Source organism: Crinia signifera, chromosome 1 (assembly GCF_055691185.1).
Source record: "Crinia signifera chromosome 1, ASM5569118v1, whole genome shotgun sequence".
NCBI lineage: Eukaryota > Metazoa > Chordata > Amphibia > Anura > Myobatrachidae > Crinia > Crinia signifera.
This window is the reverse complement of record NC_139217.1, coordinates 414,856,808-414,878,884: the sequence shown is the minus strand read 5'-3', so window position 1 is coordinate 414,878,884 and position 22,077 is coordinate 414,856,808.

Below are 22,077 nucleotides of genomic sequence, written 5' to 3'. Positions count from 1 at the left end.
ATATCTGGGTATCCAGTTTGCTGCCACCGCTGCCGTTACATATATCGCAGTAAATAACTCCGGTTTGCTGACGCCACTTGTTGTGTTACCTACCAGTGTAACTATCCACAAAATAAATATTGTATCTTGCTGCTGTTGTCACTGGCTAGTGACAACAACCAGCTGATATCTCGGTATCCAGTTTGCTGCCACCGCTGCCTACCGTTAGATATCGCAGTACATAACTCTGGTTTGCTGACGCCACTTGTTGTGTTACTGATATATATCCACTTTTGTATCTTGCTGCTGTTGTCACTGGATAGTGACAACAACCAGCTGATATCTCGGTATCCAGTTTGCTGACACCGCTGCCTACCGTTAGATATCCAAAATATGGAGGATAAAAAAAAAGGAAAAGATGAGGAGCCACGTCGTCGTGCTTCTGAAGCTGATGCCACTAGTCATCATGACATAGGCGATGAAATGCCATCGACGTCGTCTGCCAAGGCCGATGCCCAGTGTCAAAGTAGAGGGCATGTAAAATCCAAAAAGCCAAAGTTGAGTAAAAGGCCCTTAAAAAGAAAAAGCAAATCATTGGAGGAGAAACTTAAAGTTGCCAGTGTGCCATTTACAACGCGGAGTGGCAAGGAACGGCTACGGCCATGGCCTATGTTCATGACTAGTGGCTCAGCTTCACAAGATGATCAAAGTCCTCCTCCTCCTCCTCCTCCTCCTCCTCCTCCTTCTCCCACTTTAAAATTTAAGAGATTTAAGGTGTCACCAACAAAAATCCAGCAAACAACTCTGCCTTCCAAAGAAGACATGGTATCACAAATCCCAGTGGAGAGTCCAAGGGTGTTGGTGGTTGCGATGCCTGACCTTCCCATCACTGTACGGGAAGAGGATGCTCCTTTCAGCATTCGCAGCACACCCTCTGCATGTGCTGGAAGGATCACAGACAGTGCAGTTGCAGATGTCGATAATGAAGGTGTCAGTGTTGTACACCAGGAGGAGGATATTGATGAAGCTGGTGCTGAGGGAGAAATTGACGAGGAGGACGATGCTGATGCGGTTTGCTTAAATGAGGCACCGGGCAAGACAGTTGTTGTCCGTGAGATCCCAAAGGGCATCACCATGCCTGGACAGAAGACCAATAAATCCACCTCTTCGGTCTGGAATTATTTTTATCCCAAACCGTCCAACAATTGTTTTGCCATATGTAGCTTATGCAAAGCTCAAATAAGCAGGGGTAAGGACGTTTCCCACCTAGGGACATCCTCCCTTCTACGTCACTTGAAGAGCGTTCATAAGTTGCTGTTTAGTTCAGAAACTGTGGCTAAGAATGTACACAGTCCAGGGACAACTAAATCCCTTTGTCCTGTTGTGTCCACGTGCCCAACTACACCGCAAAGTCCCTCCTCGTCAATTTCTTCCTCAATGAGGATTGGGAGTAGTCCTATAGGCCATGTTACTTGCCTGACTGACTCCTTTCCTATCCGGGATTCTTCTGGAGGATCCTGCATTGCTACGCCTCCTACTGCTGCCGCTGCTGCTGTTGCTGCTGGGAGTCATTCATCATCCCGGAGGGGAAGTCGGAACACTTATTTCACTAAGCAATTGACTGTCCAACAGTCCTTTGCCATGAAGATGAAGTATGACAGCAGTCATCCAATGGCAAAGCGGGTAACTGAGGCCTTAGCAGATCTGATTGTATTAGATGTGCTTCCGGTGTCCATAACTGCTGGAGTAGGATTTAGACGATTGATGGACTTAGTGTGTCCCCGTTACAAAATACCGTCAAGATTCCACTTCGCTAGACAGGCGATACCGAAGCTGTACAGTAAAGTGCATAAAAGTGTTCTCAGTGCCCTGAAAAATGCGGTCATACCCACTGTCCACTTAACAACGGACATGTGGACAAGTGGAAAAGGGCAGACTAGGGATTACATGACCGTGACAGCCCACTGGGTAGATGAATCACCTTGTCCAGCAGCAACAACAGCAGCAGCACCAGTAGTAGGACCTGGGAAATGCCAGCTCCTTCCTAGGCAGGCTACGTTGTGTGTAACCGCTTTCCGTAAGAGGCACACCGCCGATAACCTCTTACAGAAACTGAGGGTAATCATTGGGCAATGGCTTACCCCTCTTAGACTCTCCTGGGGATTTGTGGTGTCAGACAATGCCTGCAATATCGTGCGGGCATTAAAGCAGGGCAAATTCCAGCATGTGCCCTGTTTTGCTCACACGATAAATTTGGTGGTCCAGAGTTTTCTAAGAGACAACAGAGCTGTGCAGGGGACTCTTTCGGTGGCCCGAAAAATTTGTGGCCACTTTCGTCATTCGGCGGCTGCATGCCAAAGACTGGAGCGGCAGCAAACACTGTTGAACCTGCCCCTCCATCAGCTGAAGCAAGAGGTCGTAACGCGGTGGAACTCAACCCTCTATATGCTTCAGAGGATGGAGGAGCAGCAAAGGGCCATTCAAGCCTATACATCCACCTATGACATAGGCAAAGGAGGGGGTATGCACCTGACTCAAGCACAGTGGAGAATGATTTCAGTGTTGTGCAAGATTCTCCAACCCTTCGAACTTGCCACACGTGAAGTCAGTTCAGACACTGCCAGCTTGAGTCAGGTCATTCCCCTCATCAGGCTTTTGCAGAAACAGTTGGAGAAAGTGAAGGAGGAGCTGAGACGGAGCGAGTCCTCTAAGCATGTGGGACTTGTGGATGAAGTCCTTCATACGCTTTGCCAGGATTCGAGGGTGGTACAAATTTTGAAATCAGAGGAGTACATTTTGGCCACCGTGCTCGATCCTCGGTTTAAAGCCTACGTGGTGTCACTCTTTCCGGCGGACACAAGCCTGCAGAAGTGCAAAGAACTGCTGGTTAGAAAACTGTCATCTTCTGAAGTGGAAAGTGACTCAGCAGCACCTTCTCCTTCATTTTCTCCAGCAACTGGTTCTGCAAGGAAACAACTGCGATTTCCTAAACCCCCCGCTGGTGGTGATAAAGGACCAAGTTTGGACATTTGGTCTGGGCTGAAGGACCTTCCAACAATTTCTGACATGTCTACTTCCACTGCCTATGATGCTATCACCATTGACAGAATGGTGGAGGATTATATGGGTGACAGCACCCAAGTAGGCATGTCAGAGAGTCCTTACCAGTACTGGCAGAAAAAAAAGGAAATTTGGAAGCCCCTGTACAAACTGGCTCTATATTACCTCAGTTGCCCTTCCTCCAGTGTGTACTCCGAAAGAGTTTTTAGTGCAGCTGGGAACCTTGTCAGCAATAAGCGTAGGAGGTTGCTTCCAAAAAATGTGGAGAAGATGATGTTCATAAAAATGAATTATCAATTCTACGAGAAAGACCAGCGTCCACAAAGTACACAGGAACCTGTGGTGGTGGATTCCAGCGGGGACGAATTGCTACTCTGTGAGGGTGAGGAAGAACAAGATACTGATGGTGGTGAGGAATCGCTGGATGAGGATGAGGACGACCTTTTGCCTCTGTAGAGCCAGTTTGTGCAGGGACATATTAAATGGCAGCTTGTGATGTGGGGGCCCAAACGAACCAATCATTTCAGCCACAGTCGTGTGGCAGACCCTGTGGCTGAAATGATTGGTTTGTTAAAGTGTGCGTGTCCTGTTTATACAACATAAGGGTGGGTGGGAGGGCCCAAGGACAATTCCATCTTGCACCTCTTTTTTGTCTTTTGAATAATGTGCTCTTTGGGGCCTAGTTTGGGTGGGAGTGCCGTAGGACAATTCCATCTTGCACCTCTTTTTTGTCTTTTGAATAATGTGCTCTTTGGGGCCTAGTTTGGGTGGGAGTGCCCTTGGACACTTCCATCTTGCACCTCTTTTTTGTCTTTTGAATAATGTGCTCTTTGGGGCCTAGTTTGGGTGGGAGTGCCGTAGGACAATTCCATCTTGCACCTCTTTTTTGTCTTTTGAATAATGTGCTCTTTGGGGCCTAGTTTGGGTGGGAGTGCCGTAGGACAATTCCATCTTGCACCTCTTTTTTGTCTTTTGAATAATGTGCTCTTTGGGGCCTAGTTTGGGTGGGAGTGCCCTTGGACACTTCCATCTTGCACCTCTTTTTTATCTTTTGAATAATGTGCTCTTTGGGGCCTAGTTTGGGTGGGAGTGCCGTAGGACAATTCCATCTTGCACCTCTTTTTTGTCTTTTGAATAATGTGCTCTTTGGGGCCTAGTTTGGGTGGGAGTGCCCTTGGACACTTCCATCTTGCACCTCTTTTTTGTCTTTTGAATAATGTGCTCTTTGGGGCCTAGTTTGGGTGGGAGTGCCCTTGGACACTTCCATCTTGCACCTCTTTTTTGTCTTTTGAATAATGTGCTCTTTGGGGCCTAGTTTGGGTGGGAGTGCCGTAGGACAATTCCATCTTGCACCTCTTTTTTGTCTTTTGAATGATGTGCTCTTTGGGGCCTAGTTTGGGTGGGAGGGCCCTTGGACAATTCCATCTTGCACCTCTTTTTTTCTTTTGAATAATGTGCTCTTTGGGGCCTAGTTTTTCTATCTGCCACTGCAGTGCCACTCCTAGATGGGCCACGTGTTTGTGCCGCCCATTTGTCTTGCTTATCATAGTCATCCAGCTACCTCGGTGCAACATTTTGGCCTAAAAACAATATTGTGAGGTGTGAGGTCTTCAGAATAGACTGTAAATGAGTGGAGAAGAAAGCTGATGGGGTTAATAATAGCATAGGAGCAAAAAAACACCTAAATTATGCAATGTTAACCATTTTTATGCTTTTTTCAAAAAAATCAGAACCCAAAACCCAAAACCCAAAACCCAAAACCTTTAGGGGGTGTTTTGGCAAAACCCATTAGAACCCAAAACCTGAAGGTAATCAGAACCCAAAACCCAAAACCCAAAACGCGAAAAAGTGTCCGGTGCACATCTCTAATATATATATATATATATATATACAGGGTTTCTCCTCTCCAAAGAAAGTGGAAACGGCACGTCACTGCAGCAGAAGTGAAAAAGTCTTTATTAGAGCCTCAACGTCTCGTTTCGGGGCATCAGCCCCTTTGTCAAGAGGCAAACAAGACAGTTACAGGCAGCAGGATGACACAGCATCACAAACAACATTACCTTTTTAAATGCTATAGACAGGCGCCAAATCAGTCAGTTTCACGTGGATCTCAGCACAGCTGCGGCTAGTCAGGCACCAGCTAATGACGCAAGCAGCTCCCACCTGCCGTGTCATCACCATGGAAACCTGCCTCGCGTCCTGGACAGCTCGTGACAGCGCGGCACACACTGGGGCATGCACTGGGGCATGCTGTGTGAGTAATCGGCTGTCAGTTTCATACAAGCGGACTGACCTCAGCAGCTCACACCTACTTAGTCAAGCCCCCTATTTTTGAACTGACTGCCAGTACTCAAAACACAGTGGGCTGCCTGTATAATCAATGCATTTGAATACATTTTATATAATATTAATACCAAAACGGTTGTAATGTATACAGAATAGAATGTGGTTGTACATATACATATACACTGTAGGGATGTGCACCGGCCACTTTTCGGGTTTTGGGTTTTGGGTTCTGATTACCTTGAGGTTTTGGGTTCTTATGGGTTTTGGCAAAACACCTCCTAAGTGTTTTGTGTTTGGATTTTTTGGGTTTTGGGTTCTGATTTTTTTGTTAAAAAAGCATAAAAACTGCTAAAATCACAGAATTTTTTCTTTTTTTTGCTCCTACGCTATATTAACCTCAATAACTAAAGCGGCAATCATTTACACTGCAAAATCAACCTGGTTTTGCTGTGTAAATGATTGCCGCTTTAAAAAAAATGGGAAAATTCTCCCAAAATCTCTCACTTTCTGAAACTCATCTATATATCAGCGCACCCTGCGTGCACGTATGTACTTGCCCCCTTTTCATCTGGGTCTGCTGGCTGTGGCCGGGGAGCGGAGCAGCCACCGCCCTGGCACTCATCCTGCTTCCAGCTCTCGCAGCCTCTGGCCCAGCAAACCACTGCACCGCTATCTTGCGCCCCCTTGGCGCCGGCTCCCCCCCTGCGGCTGCTGCACCCTAGTTACAGCACTGCCCCTTAGTGCTGAAATCCCCATCGCTGCCGAGGTCAAGAAAATTTATAGTGCTTACCTCCCCCTCCACTGCAGACTGCCTGCCGGTGCCACTATTGCTGACGTCCCACCTCTGCTGCTTCCAATTGCTGCTCACTGACTGCTGTGCCCCTTTTGCCTCCAGGCACTCAGAAGCAGTAGCGGCAGGAATTTGGCAGCCCACAAAAAATTAAAAAAAGACTTAGCCTTTCAGTGCCCCACTGCGTCCCCCTGTACCTCTATGCCCCATTACCCTTGCACTTCTCCTCTCGCTTGTTACCACTTAACAGTCCACATACATCCCCTAACAGCTATCACCATTCCCCTATACCCATCACACACACACACACTACTCCTCCTGTCCACCCACATACGCTCCATATGCTTCTACCCTTGCATAACCTACTGCCTAGCATACATTTACATGTCACCCCCCTCCCCAGACACGGTTACATGACCCCCCCTCCCCAGCACACATTTACATGACCCCCCAGCACACATTTACATGACCCCCCCCCTCCTCAGCACAGATTTCCATGACACCCCCCTCCTCAGCACAAATTAATATATTAAACCCCTCCCCAGCAGCACATATCACATACCTGAAACTGTGCTGACTAACTTTGGAGCTGTTGCAGGCTCTTCCTAGACCTGCTGGCTCCTCCTCCATCAGGTGTGGCTGCTGGTCTGTTGCTGCTGGTATGAGGGAGAGGGAGGTAGCAGGGGTAGGACAAGAGGACCAGCGGGCAGGAGAGGTAGGAAGGCCGCCGCCGTAGACAGCCCATGCTGCGAGCGCCGCTGCCTGTGTTCAGCAGCGGGGCCCATGAACTGGCTTGATCACAAGTCCAGTTTCAGGCGCCGGAAGCCGGGATTTGAGAATCCGACGCAAGCTGATGACGTTCTAGCCTCGTTTTCGAACTGGATTTTCGGCGGGATGGACGCGAACGGCTCGAGAACGCCTCGGATCAGGTAAGTTCGTGGGGGTTCGGATCTCTAGGATCCGAACCCGCTCATCTCTAATACACTGTACATATATGCTGAGTGTTAGTCTGTGGGACTGTGTTTGGGGCGCAGGGCTCTTTGGGCTGCTGTTGCTGGGCTGCTCCATGGCATCATATCGTACACTTTCCATCACCCCTTTAGTTTGTTTAGTATATATGTAGCACCCTCCACATTTATTATTACCTCTTACCTAGGTAAGTCCTATCACATATAATTTCCCCTATCCCTCTTACTATCACTTCAATTTCACACCAATGTGATGCCATGGGGTGGTTCTGCTGGGCTGGCCTGGGGGGCCCTGTGCCCTGGACCTGTCTCAGAGTTGTGTTAGGGACTTGTCCTATTGAGGTAACCTGGACGCGGTGGACAAGCCCATAATAATGGCCATCATTATGCTAATAACCTCCAATGCAATATAGCAAAGATATTAAAAGGTCTAGCATTTATATTTAGTGTGCACCTGCAAACTCCTCCTCCTGCTTGCTGCACTACAGGTCTCAGCAGGTAGCACCTCATATGTCCAGGGTGTGCAGTTTAGGGCCCCTCCCCCTATGAGATCGGTACAGGGACAAGCAGCCTTTTAGCTAGTGCCTTGCTGTCAATTTTCGGGGACATTTCCGCGTCCCTCCAGTGGCCGGCAGTGTCCCGTGGCGAGGGGGGCTGTTGGGAGCTGCTGAGCAGCAGTGAATAAACGCCAGGGGGCTCGGGGCATGGCTAGAGGCTCACAAAGCCTCTGGGTCATGCCCCCATAGGGTCAAAACTGGGGCCACGCCCCAAAATTAGGCCACGCTCCCTGCAGCGTGCAACACTCTGTCCCTCCTCTGTCTCCCTGAGAGTTGGGAGGTATAGAATAACACGTTTGTGTTTGTTTCGCAACATTCAGTATGTGTAGAAAAACAAACATACCTATTAAAAATTGGAATGCAATCCCTTTATAAATGCTGTAAAGTTATCCATTTTCATGGGAACATTGGAACGATTTAAGCAATTCTATGTAGCAATAGATTTTAATAAATGACTAACATAATCATTCACGAAATACAGTGGAGTCACCGTGTCCTTTTAAAAGATAAAAACTTAGTAATTAAATCTCTTCTCAATTCTACATCTTCTTTGCTGTATTATATATAATGTTGTACAGCCATCAACATATCTTGATGAAATATTAAGGACTGTATTATAAAATCAGGTGTGAAAGTAATCTAAAGCACACACTTAAGTCCCAAGATTTCCATTTGAGGGATTAATAAGTAATATAATACATCAACGCCACTGAATTACTGAAAAAAGAATATTAATGAAGCCTGTGTGACATAATAAATCAGAGACGGAAAGTCAACTTAGTTTGTATACTGTCAGTGAATGAGCACAAAGGAGAAAATGATTTTACTGAAATCCGCTTGTAACACATTTATTATATTGTACAGCACTGAATTCTTTTATCACATCTCTATTCTGTCTCTCTTCTTTCAAGACATTAATCCAGTAGTGTAATAAAGCTTCTCAGCGAGGCTGCAATAAGAGTAATAAGATGTACAAAATAGATGCATGAACTGAAGAACAGAAGGGTGTATAAACCTAAAATTCAGCTTATATCATACCAGTCAAAGCGAACCCCCCCTCCCCCAAACTACTTAAAGAATATATGTGATAAGAGGGTACAAATGGGGTTCTATATATTTTTGGGCAGTTTAAAAACTGATATAAGCAAATTATTAGTACCACTGTCCAACTCAGCTAGTGATGTGCACCAACTCACTCGTACCTCCAGTCTGATCTCACTCATTCCCTGGGCCTCTCAACCTTGGGTACGGTCATTATAGAAAGGGTTAGCAGATTAGGCCCGGAATGGCGGCCGGCCTAGAGCGGTAATAGCACAGTACCTAAATTACAGAGACAAAGAATCAGTACTCCGTGCATACGGTAGGGCTGGTTCGGTGTCCGAGGACAGCCGGAACACCCTGATATTTCAGGACTTTTCTCTTTTTGATACTCTTATCTCTCTTTATTTACAGTAGTTTAAGACTCAATGTAAAGTTATGGTTATTTATTTCTATGTTCATAGATCTTGTCCCAACTACCTGGGTGCTTGAAGCATCAGGTTTTTTGTATTTTCTGTTTGAAAAAGTTGAAAATGATAAGGATTGGAGCGACTGTAACAATTGCTATTGTTTAACACCCAATTGTGTATTATTATCTGTACTGCAGTATAATGTGGCAGGCAGACGCGATTGGAACACCACACTGTTGGTTTTCAGACGGATCCCTGGAGGCTGGGCCGGGGACCTAGATGCAATACTTACTTTTAAGTCACAGCTGAAACAAGGTATAGGATGATGTCTCAACCACAACATGACACTTCCACCACCACCACCACCACCACCACCACAATTGATAAGTTACACATAGTCTCATGGAACATACACAGTCTCAATTCACCGGTCAAACGCAAAAAGATTTCAACCCACCTGAAATGCCTTTCCCCAGACATAGCGGGGGAAATTTACTAAAGGAAATTTGTAAAAAAATAGGTGTATTTGTATCCAGAAATACACTTATTTTTGACATTTACTATCCCGAAAATACGGCAATTCGTATTCGTATTGATGTGCTATCAATACGAATACGAATTGCTGTATTTTCGGGATAGTAAGGGGGAAATTTACCAATATGAAAAACCTAGTTTTTCGTATTGGTATTTCCCCTACGGCTGCATACGACTGTTTAAGTCGTATGCAAAGTCGTGTTCCGGAGGGGAAATTACAAAGCAGTCAGATACGATTGCTTTGTAACCCTCCGATGGTGTAATGATTCATACTAGCTGGCCATATATATGGCCGCTAATACAAATTTTTTTACAAATTGAGGAATATGGAACAATCTCGGGTTTCTCCATAAACCAAGATAACTCCCAGGGATTATACTTGGGACCGCAGACCCGCTCCCCTTGGGCAGACGGTAGTCATATACGGTGGGCTTCGAGAGCAATAAAATACCTAGGGGTCTATATTCCAAAACATATCCAAGATCTTTATAGTCTCAATATCACTAAAATATTAAAACCTTTCTTGACAGAATTGGATAACTGGAGACATCTCATGCTCTCATATCTAGGGCGTATCTGTTAAAAATTATCACATTCCCTAAATTGCTATACCCGCTCCAAATGTTACCAGTTCTATTAACCGTCTCCGCTGAGAAATATCAATACCACATACCGCAACTTCATTTGGCAAAGCAAACGACCAAGGATCAGTTACTTAAAACTACAACAACCCGTTTCCAACAGAGGTGTAAACCTTCCCAATTTAAAGCTCTATAACCAGGCTGGGGTACTAAGATATATTCGAGACTGGATCCATTCTACTGCAAACCACACCAATACCAACACTGACCAATCATTTTTACCAGACTAAAACCTTTCTTTTCTACATTGTCACAAATCGGAACTTACGGATCCCATTACAAAAAAACCCTAATTGATGGTATCATGGACTGTATGGCATCACATAAGTCATAAACACAACCTAAACAGCAACCACTCACTGTTTCTGCCACTTCTCGGCAACCGGGATTTCCAGGATGGACTGGCAATGCACCCATTCATCTCATGGAAATCCAAGGGCATCTTACATGTAAAGGCTCTGGTCGATGACACAGCGACTGCTCCACTGACAGCACAGACTTTAGTTAACAAATTCAAACTCCCTTCCTTACTGGCTCTGGCTGTATACCAGTCCCAACATTACGCTAGCGCAGTTCTCAGGCACTTATCGACCGGAAAAAACAATCTGGACACACTGCTATCTAAACCTACATCCGGTAGAAAAGCAATCTCCACTTATTATCAGATCATCCACATACCCATAGACTTATCCACAGTTCGCACAGGCTTGTCCACATGGCTGCCAACATTCCCTCAGCTCACTTCAAAATATCTAATGCGCTCCTTCCTATACTCCTGGAAAACCCTGCCAGCCTCGATGTACAGAGAGATGTTCTATAATATCTACCATAACGGATATCTCTCTCCGCATCGGCGCTATATAATGGGTATCTCGGACACAGATACTTGCCCAAAATGCGATAGCCCCAATGCAACATTTCAACACTCAATGTGGGACTGTCCAGCAATAAGACGTTTTTGGAAACAGGTTCAGGGATTTTTCACCACATTCTTACTGAGCCACCTCCCACTGTCAGTGGAATGGGCGATCTCAGGTGTTTTCCCTTCGGATACGCCAATCCTGCATGATAGCATAAAGATGATGCTAATCATATCAGCGGTAGCCCGCAAGTGTATCCTACACCAATGGATCCACAAAGAACCTCCCTCTATGGCTTTGTTTAGGGCTAAACTATTCCACATATTCCAAATGGAGTGGGTGGAGACGTCCCTCCAAAAAGAAGATCATACAGAGACTTTTTTTCAAATATGGGAGGGTTTAATTGACTTACTGTCCAATGATTCAAAAACAAAGATTCACAAATGCTTTTGTTCCACTCAGTGGTACGAGACTCGTGTCCTCTTGGGTACTAATCCAATAGATCTTCTGGCCCAGTGAAGGTGCCTTTTCGGTCGGGTCTGTATGTAGCCAGCATTTATTCCACATTTCATGTTTTCTTATAGATTAATGTACTCTTTCTTGTAAGTGCAAAATATCACCTGTCAAATATTTGTTGAACTTATTGTTTTAATGTCAATGTGAAACACATTGTATACTCGCTCAATCCGTAATAAAAAAGTTTATTAAAAAAACACTTTATTAACCCCTTCCCGACATTTGACGTACATTTACGTCATGGCCGGGATGTACTTCCCGACACATGGCATAAATGTACGTCATGACTTTAAACTGTCACTGCGTCTCGAGACGCAGTGACAGAGGGACGATGTCTGCTGTCCCTGACAGCAGACATGTCCCTGCATGCCCAGGGGGGGCTGCGATGCCGCCCCCCCGTCGGCGATCGCTGTGATTGGCTGTTCAGTGTGAACAGCCATTCACAGCGTTTTCCTGTGTTACCAGCGAATCAGACGCTCGGTAACACAGGTGTCAATCTCCGCCGGGCGTCAGGGGGCATGAGGGGGTCATCGGTGACGATGACACCTCACCCCACCCTCACCCCACCTGCCCCCAAGGCTGTGATTGGTCCGTCGGACCGACAGCCAATCACAGCCAAGGCGCGACATTTAAACTAACGGTGACTGCGCTGCAGACGCCATTCCGGTCTGGAATAGCGTGCAGAACGGTCACCGTGCCTGTCTGCCGTGATACCGACCTGATCCTTGCTAATACTTACCTGATCCTTGCAAATACCTTACCTGATCACCTGATCACTGCTTGTAGCGTGCTGGACGCTTCCTGGATCTGACTTCTTGTGACTTCCTGCTGCTGCTGCAGTGTGATAGAGAGATAGAGAGATAGAGAGAGAGAGATAGAGAGAGAGAGAGATAGAGAGAGATAGAGAGATAGTGACAGAGAGAGCTATATTTTGTGTCTGCTACCCCCCCTTTTTGGGGGTGCAGGGGTTTAAATAACTGTCAGTGCTGCTGCTGCAGTGTCATACAGTGATAGATAGTGATAGATAGTGAGAGGTAGAGAGATAGAGAGATTTGTGTCTGCTACCCCCCCTTTTTGGGGGTGCAGGGGTTTTATTTTATATATATATAACTGTCAGTGCTGCTGCTGCAGTGTCATAGAGTGATAGATAGTGATAGATAGTGAGAGATAGAGAGATAGAGAGAGATAGTGACAGAGAGTGATAGAGAGTGTATATTTTGTGTCTGCTACCCCCCCTTTTTGGGGGTGCAGGTTTTTTTTTATACATATAACTGTCAACTGTCAATAAGTCACCCATATGTTTTATTCATTCAGAATTCTTACGCTAATGAAATAAAGACTCGGACACAAATAACTTGACTCGGAGACAATAAATAATGACTCAGACAACTGTGTAAATTGGAAAATTAAGGTCACAGCCAGAATTTATTTAAACGAATGGCTGGAAATTTAAGGATTAATCAAAAGTGGCCCAAGAAGCATGGCCCTCGGCAATCGCCTATGTATAATGCAAAAAATGGGCGTGGCCATAGCCACGCCCTGCGTAACCTAACTGAGTAGCTCAAATCTTCCCTTAACTGGCAGAGCACTGGTCCCTCCCTAAGATGGTGACCTGGTCCTCCCCTAAGGTAGTGACCGACTCGCCTCTCTCCCAGGGAAAATGCTAGCCAATTTCTGTCACGCTAATCTCTTTCAACCGAGGAGCCATGCTCTCCGCCCTCCAAAGCTCTTGCAAGGTCCTAAACCTTTGCACTTTTCCTTCGCCCTTCAATTTGCAAGGCCCTCAGCCCATGCAACTTCTCCTTTACCTCCTCCTGCAAGGTCCTAAACCTTTGCCTTACACAACAAAATTTTCTTACTTCGGGTGGGTGGGTGGGAATCCAAAAATGGCAAGAGGGATAATTTACCTCAGCCAAGACTTATATAACCTTCCAGACTCCTCCCCCCGCTCTGTCACTACTGGCTAACCCACCTGACCTGCAACCAACCAGTATCTATGACTAAACCACCAATGACAACTGCTCTACTAATTCTTACTACAAAAACAGGGTGCTTATTTCATCTCAAGCTTAGGTAAGCTTTTGATTCTATTAAGTCACCCATATGTTTTATTCATTCAGAATTCTTACGCTAATGAAATAAAGACTCGGACACAAATAACTTGACTCGGAGACAATAAATAATGACTCAGACAACTGTGTAAATTGGAAAATTAAGGTCACAGCCAGAATTTATTTAAACGAATGGCTGGAAATTTAAGGATTAATCAAAAGTGGCCCAAGAAGCATGGCCCTCGGCAATCGCCTATGTATAATGCAAAAAATGGGCGTGGCCATAGCCACGCCCTGCGTAACCTAACTGAGTAGCTCAAATCTTCCCTTAACTGGCAGAGCACTGGTCCCTCCCTAAGATGGTGACCTGGTCCTCCCCTAAGGTAGTGACCGACTCGCCTCTCTCCCAGGGAAAATGCTAGCCAATTTCTGTCACGCTAATCTCTTTCAACCGAGGAGCCATGCTCTCCGCCAAAACGATGGCCGCCCCCGCAGGCCAGAGTCCGCCACTCAACTAGAAATCCTCACAAACCCAGCGCTCCTAACAAGGCTGTGACAAACAACTTCATCCCTTCCTTATTCAGATGCACTCCGTCTGCCCTATAAAGCTCCTCCTTCTCATATCTGATCCCTGGATGCCTAATCACAAAACCTCCCATGCTCCAGATAAACTTGGACACTGCTGCATTTAGCTTCCTCCTCACCCTATCTAATGCAGCTCCTCCTTGTGTCCCTCTCCATACCCTCCTCGGAATCATCTCCGACCAATACAATCTCACTTCGGGCCATCTCTCCTTTATGCCCTGAAGATCCATCTTAATTGCTATAATTAATTCAACGCCTTTGCACGACCCTAAGTCGTTGCCACCTGCGTGAATAATCAGCACGTCTGGAGCCCCCCACTTCTTCTCCGAGATCAATAATAAGTCCCATAATCTAAACCAGGAAAGACCTCTCACCCCAATCCACTTCACTCTACCAGGCCCTTTGGTCCTATTCTCATGCCTTCCTGCCCAATATATATATGAGTGTCCTACAATCCACACCCTACCCACCACATCAGCCGAACCTAAAAATAAAATTATATAAGATAACCATTAGAAACTTAAATTACTTAACATATCTAAAGCAACTAGCCAAGGAAAGGTAAACTGAGTTGTTTAGGCTACCCAGATGGATGTGAACAACACAAAACCTCAGATTTTAAGAGGAAAAAAGTGAAACGCCATCCAATCCCCCTTTATAAAAGGCAGGCAGCTTATGGCCCTGGGTTACCTAAAAAACAAACTCGCCAGGAGCGCGCTCTCTATAACTTATCCCCCCTTATGTACGCCTTGAAAGCTGATGATCTCCATCTACCCAGCCGCTTTATCGCCTCCTCTGAACTGCCCGCAACCGCTGCGCAAGTTGCTGCCCCAATTCTAAAGGAGTGAGTACCATATTCCTCTTCTGGTATGCCCAAGGCCACTAAACACTTACCAAACACACTAGAAAATTGAAATTTAGTCAATGGCGTACCATCCTTATGCACTAACCACTGAGCCCCCCCTTTAGGCCTAACCAAATTAAATTTGCTTGCCAACTCAACCGGACAGATCCCTTTATTCTCCTCTGCCTTCAAAGAAATCCAGCGCCCCCTACCCAGCTGATCCGTTTTTGATCTCTGAATCTTTATCAACACTAAATCGCTTTTAATCACCACATTCTCTTTCAAAACCCCGGACACCACACACGATTTATTCCTCGTTACCAACTCTCCGATCCTAAACGCCCCAAAAAACGCCAGCACAAATGCTAAACCAAACAAGGCTGATTCATACTCATCCACTGCCACCCCCGAAACTGCCGTGACTAAATCCTGCAGCAACCCTTGATCTATCGGCCTTCTCAAATCTCCCCCTGCCTTCTGCTCCTTGGCCCACCCCTTCAATGCCTTAGCCAAAAGGAATGACTTAGTAGGGTCTTTTTGACCCTTCAATTTAGCGAAATAGGCTATTCCCGCCAAAGCCCCAGCCATTGCAGCCCTAGATCTACCCTCCTGGTGGCAAGCCCAAACGAACTCTAACATGACTTCCTCCTGGCACTTACCCTCACCCCACCTTGCTGTAAAAACCGACCACTCGTTCCAAGCCGCCGAGTAACTTCTCAGCGTACTTGGGGCCAAAGCCTTCAGGGCTAAACTCTCGATGCCGGCTCGATGATCTGCCATAATTGAGAAGGACATGACACACCATCAATATCCGCTGTTGGCGCCAGCCTCCTGAACCTATCCCATTGGAACCTTGATAACGCATCCGCTATTTCATTCTTTACCCCCGGGACGTGCCTTGCAGAGAAAGTAATGTTCTCCTGCAAGCAACGCAGAATAAGATGCCTAAGTAAACGCATTACCCTTGGACAATCCGACCTCTGATTGTTGACTGAATGAACTACTCCCAAATTGTCACACCAAAAAACAATGCTCTTGTCCGCAATCTGCTTAGCCCATAGCTCCACTGCCACTATTATTGGGAAAAGCTCTAACAATAACATACTAGCAGTAAATCCTTTCACCCTCCAATCCTCCGGCCACTCCTCCGCGCACCAGTGCCCCTTGAAATAAGCTCCGAAACCTATTGCCCCAGATGCATCCGTGAATAATTGCAGCTCGTCATTTGCCACCGCCTCCTGCCAAATCCTAACTCCATTAAAATCCTTCACAAAACATAACCAAACTTTTATATCTTCTTTTAACTCCGCAGAGATCCTAACTTGATGATGAGGTTTCCTAACCCCGGCCGTAGCCCTTTCCAATCTTCTACAAAAAACTCTGCCCATTGGAATCACCCTACAGGCAAAATTTAACAAACCCAGCAATGACTGCAACTGCTTTAAAGTGACCCTCTTCACCTTTAAGAAATCCTCCAACTGCCCCTTCAACCTCGACACCTTTTCCTCTGGAAGCCTGCAAATACCCACTACTGTATCTATCTCAATGCCCAAGTAAGATAGCTTACTAACGGGCCCCTCTGTCTTATCCTTTGCAATCGGCACCCCCAGCACCCAAAACAATGCACTGGTTGAAAAAAGTAACTCGCTACACACCTCACTATCCGCCGGACCTATTAACAAAAAGTCATCCAGGTAGTGGGTAACCCCTTGCTGCTTACAACCCGCCTTAATACACCACTGTAGGAAACTGCTAAAACGCTCAAAGAATGAGCATGAAACCGAACAACCCATCGGTAAACATCTGTCTATGTAACACTCTCCCCCCAACTTAAAACCCATATATTTAAACGATTCCGGGTGCAAAGGCAAAATCCTAAAAGCTGATTCCACATCCACCTTAGCCATCAAGGCTCCCTTACCAAAACCCTGCACCAAGCTTAATGCATGCTCAAACAATTCATAGCTTACGCTGCAAAATTCCTGATCCAACGCTTCATTCACTGAGCCCCCTTCTGGATAAGATAAATGCTGAATCAATCTATATTTCCCAGGCTCCCTCTTAGGCACCACCCCCAGCGGAGAAATACATAGATCCTCTATTGGTGGTTCCCTGTAAGGACCCACCATTCTGCCTAAGTTTACTTCGCTCTGCACCTTTTTCTTAACCACCTCCGGGAAATCCCTAGCTGACTTCAGGTTCCTATTTGCCGATGCAATAACCCTATCTACAACTGGTAAACGAAAACCCTCTGAAAACCCTTGCAACAAAAAGGCTGCCTCCTCCCTAAGAGGATAGAGCCTCAACCACCTCTTTAACTCCTCAATCCTAACTGGCGACTCCGCCTTGCCTATTGCCAGGCCCAGCCTCCCCTCTTCCAGCTGCTTGCCCCCTTGGCCTTGTACACTCCCTTGCCTGGTGGGCCCCACTGCACTGCAAACACACGTGCCTGTATCTACACCCTGCTCCTTTTGAGCACTGCCCGTTGTTATACGCATAGCATTTTCCCCTCCCGGGCACACTGTACCCGGGCCTGTTAAGAAAAAACTGCCTTCGCCCCCCTCCTACTTCGCCCCCACTTGACCCCCTCATTTGTTGGGTAACTTCCAACCACACCTCCACGTCCTTAAATCCCAAACTAAAGACTTTCTCCCCATCCTGCTTTTTCCTAAAAAGCTCATCGTACTGCCTCCATGCATTAACCCTGCCTGTTGAGTACATGTTATGTATTAGATGAAAATACTTAAACATATTCATATGCTCCGATGGCCTGGTCTCAGTGTAGCATGCTGCAAACACATAAGCCCCTGCCAGCCAGTTGGTATAAGACCTCCTAGCCTCCTCTGCTGCCGGGCCTTTTGCCTTGGCCGCATCCAATTCCTTCTTTGCTTCATGTGTTATAGCAAACATGTCCACGAAACGCCCCTTCCTAATTTTGTCCCTAATTTTTGACCTCACACCCCTTAATATGGCCGTGTTAGAACAATGCACCGCGTCACCCGATGCATCCGGACCTACCCTGGCTGCGCTGCTAGCCACGCTCCTTGAACCCCCTGCTCCCTTTTTCTTTCCCCTAATCTTTTGCGCAAAGTACTTCATCAGCTTGCGCGGCCTACCATCCGAGCTGGATGAATCAGATGAACTGTCTGAATGCGACCCTTCCGCTTGCTGCTGCACTAAGCGCGAGATCTCACCTGCTCCTGATGTTGACGGCCCCGCCTGCTCCTCCGTTCCAACCGACTGTCCCACGTCGCGCAGTGCGCCCACTGCGACTTGACTCGAAGACTCCAGGACTTCAGATACGCTCCCAGGCCCTGCTACACCCGAAACCGCCTGCAAAGGAATACTAACAGGCACAGAGCTCATAACATTCTCTTCATCAGCAACCAACGTGATAACCTCCTCACCGCCACCCTGCGCCCTGACCGGCTCCCCTCCCTGCCCTACTTGCTGAAGCGCTGCAGTTACCCCGGGGGGTGTGGCCTCTGGCATGGGCGGGGGCGGGGGCGGTGGTGGGGGTGGAACTTGAAAATTACCTTGTTGCATTGAGTTGATTGCTCCCTGCTGCCCACTAACGCCATAAAAGCCACCTGCAGCCTGCCCAAATCCCTGATTTACTGGCCAAAACTGCTGGCCCAGGTTACCAGGGACCGTGTTCAACCAAGCCTGACCCTGCGGTTGATAAAATGGCTGCTGCATGCTCCCCCACTGCTGTACCACTGGCCACTGCCCTTGCATCCCCTGCTGCTGGGCTGCTGTGTTAAAGTATGGGGACCAACTCCTGAACTGAGCTGCCTGTGCCGCTGCCACATTGCTCCCTACCTCACCCACTGCCTGCAGTCCTGCCGGCTGTACTACCGTCACCGGCCCCTGTACTAACACTGGTGCAGGTGGGGGCTGGGCGAAGCCCGGCAAAGGGGAGGACCTAATCCTAACAATGGGTGAAAAAGCACCTCTCCTAGACTGAGGTGACTGCCAATCGCTCACCCTAAGGTCCCGCTGCCTGCTGGCAGGGGATAAGTTACTTGACTGCCCCCGCTGCTGGAAGTCCCCAGCTCCTGAAGCTGTGGGACTGCCCCTTGCCTGGAAATATTCTGTGGACAAAATGTCCGCCTGAGACAAGTGGGCGGGGCTAGCCGCCGTCTCTGTACCCCCACTGTCCGACCCGGATCCCCCCCCTAGGTTACTGGTAACCAGGGAAGGTGACCCCCTGCCCTGCGCCCCCCTAGCCAACCAAGCCTGCAGGCCGGAAGGCGAGGGGGACGGGCGCGGCGTGCCTACACCCGCGGCCGCCATTACATGTCCCTGTACCCCGGCGGAGCGCGCAGCCGCCCGCCCCGCCGAACTACTTCGCCCACGCGCCCTCCCTCTCACTCCCGCCAGGTTAGCTGGGGGAGCGGGGGCCAGGCGCGAACCCCCCACCGCCACCGCCGCTGACAAGCGCGCTCCCCTGGAGACCTGGGAGGACGCGGCGGCCTGTAACGGCCTAGCTGCTTCCACCAGCCGCCGGGGAGGAGGCGCATTGCGGCGAGGGCGAGACATGCCACTACCTACAGAAAAACTTTTCCCACACTTCACGCTGAAAGCCAGCAGGTGCAGCAAATACTACAGCCAGCAGCCAGACACTGACAGAGAGGAAAATTACAGCAAATTGAAAACACTAGAAAAACGAAAAGAAGAGAATGTATACAGAGATAGACAGAATAAAAAGCAGAAAGCTTAGAATAAATAGAATAAAGAAAGATAGTAAATAAAGCGACACTTAGCCTATCCAGACTCCAGAGGGACCGCAATCTCCAGGGAATCCAAAAATGGCAAGAGGGATAATTTACCTCAGCCAAGACTTATATAACCTTCCAGACTCCTCCCCCCGCTCTGTCACTACTGGCTAACCCACCTGACCTGCAACCAACCAGTATCTATGACTAAACCACCAATGACAACTGCTCTACTAATTCTTACTACAAAAACAGGGTGCTTATTTCATCTCAAGCTTAGGTAAGCTTTTGATTCTATTAACTGCTGCTGCTGCAGTGTCCTAGAGTGATAGATAGTGAGAGATAGTGAGAGATAGAGAGATAGAGAGAGATAGTGACAGAGAGTGATAGAGAGTGTATATTTTGTGTCTGCTACCCCCCCTTTTGTGCTGATCAGTATATCTGTGCTGATCAGCAACTTTTTGGGGGCGCAGGGTTTTTTTTTTTATATATATATATACCTGTCAGTTGCTGCCAGTTGCACTGTCAGTTGCACCAAAGGTTGTGCACCTGCTGCCCCTCACTGGTAATCAGTGTCGCATCACTGATCACCTTTTTTGTTTTTGTGTGGTCTTTTTTTAATTTTTTTTTTACACACACTGTGATTTTGTGGGTGTCCTGTGGCCACTGTGCGCTGATCAGTGACGTACATCACTGATCAGCTTTTTCGGCACAGGGTTGATCTATTTTTTTTTTTGATCAAATTCCTGTTGCCTTTGAGCGCTGTTCAGTGACGGACGTTACTGACCAACATCTGTGCTCAATTTTTTTTTTTTTTAACCCCTTCAATTTTTTTTTTTTTAACCCCTTCAATTTTTTTTTTTTTATTGGGATCAAATTCCTGTATAAAGTATTTTTTTTTTTTCTGCACTACATACACACTACACACTACATACCCCCCGGGTTGAAATAAAGTTTGTACCCCCCCCTACACTATACACGTGTTGAAACATTTCACTACCAGTAACACAAAAATAAAAATGTCATCCCAAATGTCATCCCAAATGTCATCCCAAATGTCATCCCAGTCATCCAGAAGAATGTATTCAGCGGAGGAGGCATATGCCATGCTTGCCTCTGACTCTGACACAGCCAGTGAGGGAAGCGGGGAATTTGAAGGATTCGTCTTAAGCTCCTCTTCCTCCTCTGGTGATGAGGGACCCCCTCAAAGACGCCCCCGTAGAGCAGCTGAGACCCCCCCCCAATAATTGATCTCGTATGGACCCCACCACCAGACAATTTTGAGCCCCAGGTTCCTGAGTTTTTGGCCATGCCAGGAATCCAATTTGATTCCACAGGTCTCAGAGAAATTGACTTTTTCAAATTATTTTTCTCTGATGATTTTATAAATTTAATGGTGGACCAAACTAATTTATATGCCCAGCAGTTTATTGCTCAAAACCCCACGTCATCATTTGCTAGGTGGACCCCTGTAGATGCAGTAGAGATGATGACGTTTTGGGGTCTGGTGTTTCTTATGGGCATAGTAAAAAAGCCAGAAATTAGGCAATATTGGAGTACAGATGTTCTGTACAGCACCCCATTTTACCGTATGGCCATGACCCGGACTCGTTTTGAGACAATTCTTAAATTTATTCATTACACCGATAATGCACAGTGCCCACCCAGAGATGATCCCACCTTTGACCGGCTATTCAAAGTCAGGCCGGTCATTGATCATTTCAGTGCCAAATTTGCAGAGATGTACATCCCTGAAAAATTTATTTGCATTGACGAGTCCCTTATACATTTTAAAGGAAGGGTTAAATTCCGCCAGTACCTTCCCAGTAAGAGGGCAAGGTATGGCATAAAAATGTATAAGCTGTGTGAAAGCACCTCAGGGTACACCCACATGTTTAGGGTATATGAAGGGAAGGATTCAAGAATTGAACCGCCAGAATGCCCCCCCTCCCTCGTAGGTGTTAGTGGAAAAATTGTCTGGGATTTAGTGCACCCCTTCCTGGATAAAGGTTATCACCTCTATGTGGATAACTTTTACACTAGCATCCCCCTGTTTAAGGCCCTTGGTTCAAGAGGTACAGCAGCTTGCGGTACTGTGCGCAAGAACCAAAGAGGCCTCCCAAAAACGCACATTGCCCAAGTAATGAGAAGGGGTGAAAGCAGGGGAATATGCACCGAAAATATGTTGTTGGTCAAATATAAGGACAAGAGGGATGTCCTTATACTGACAACAATTCATG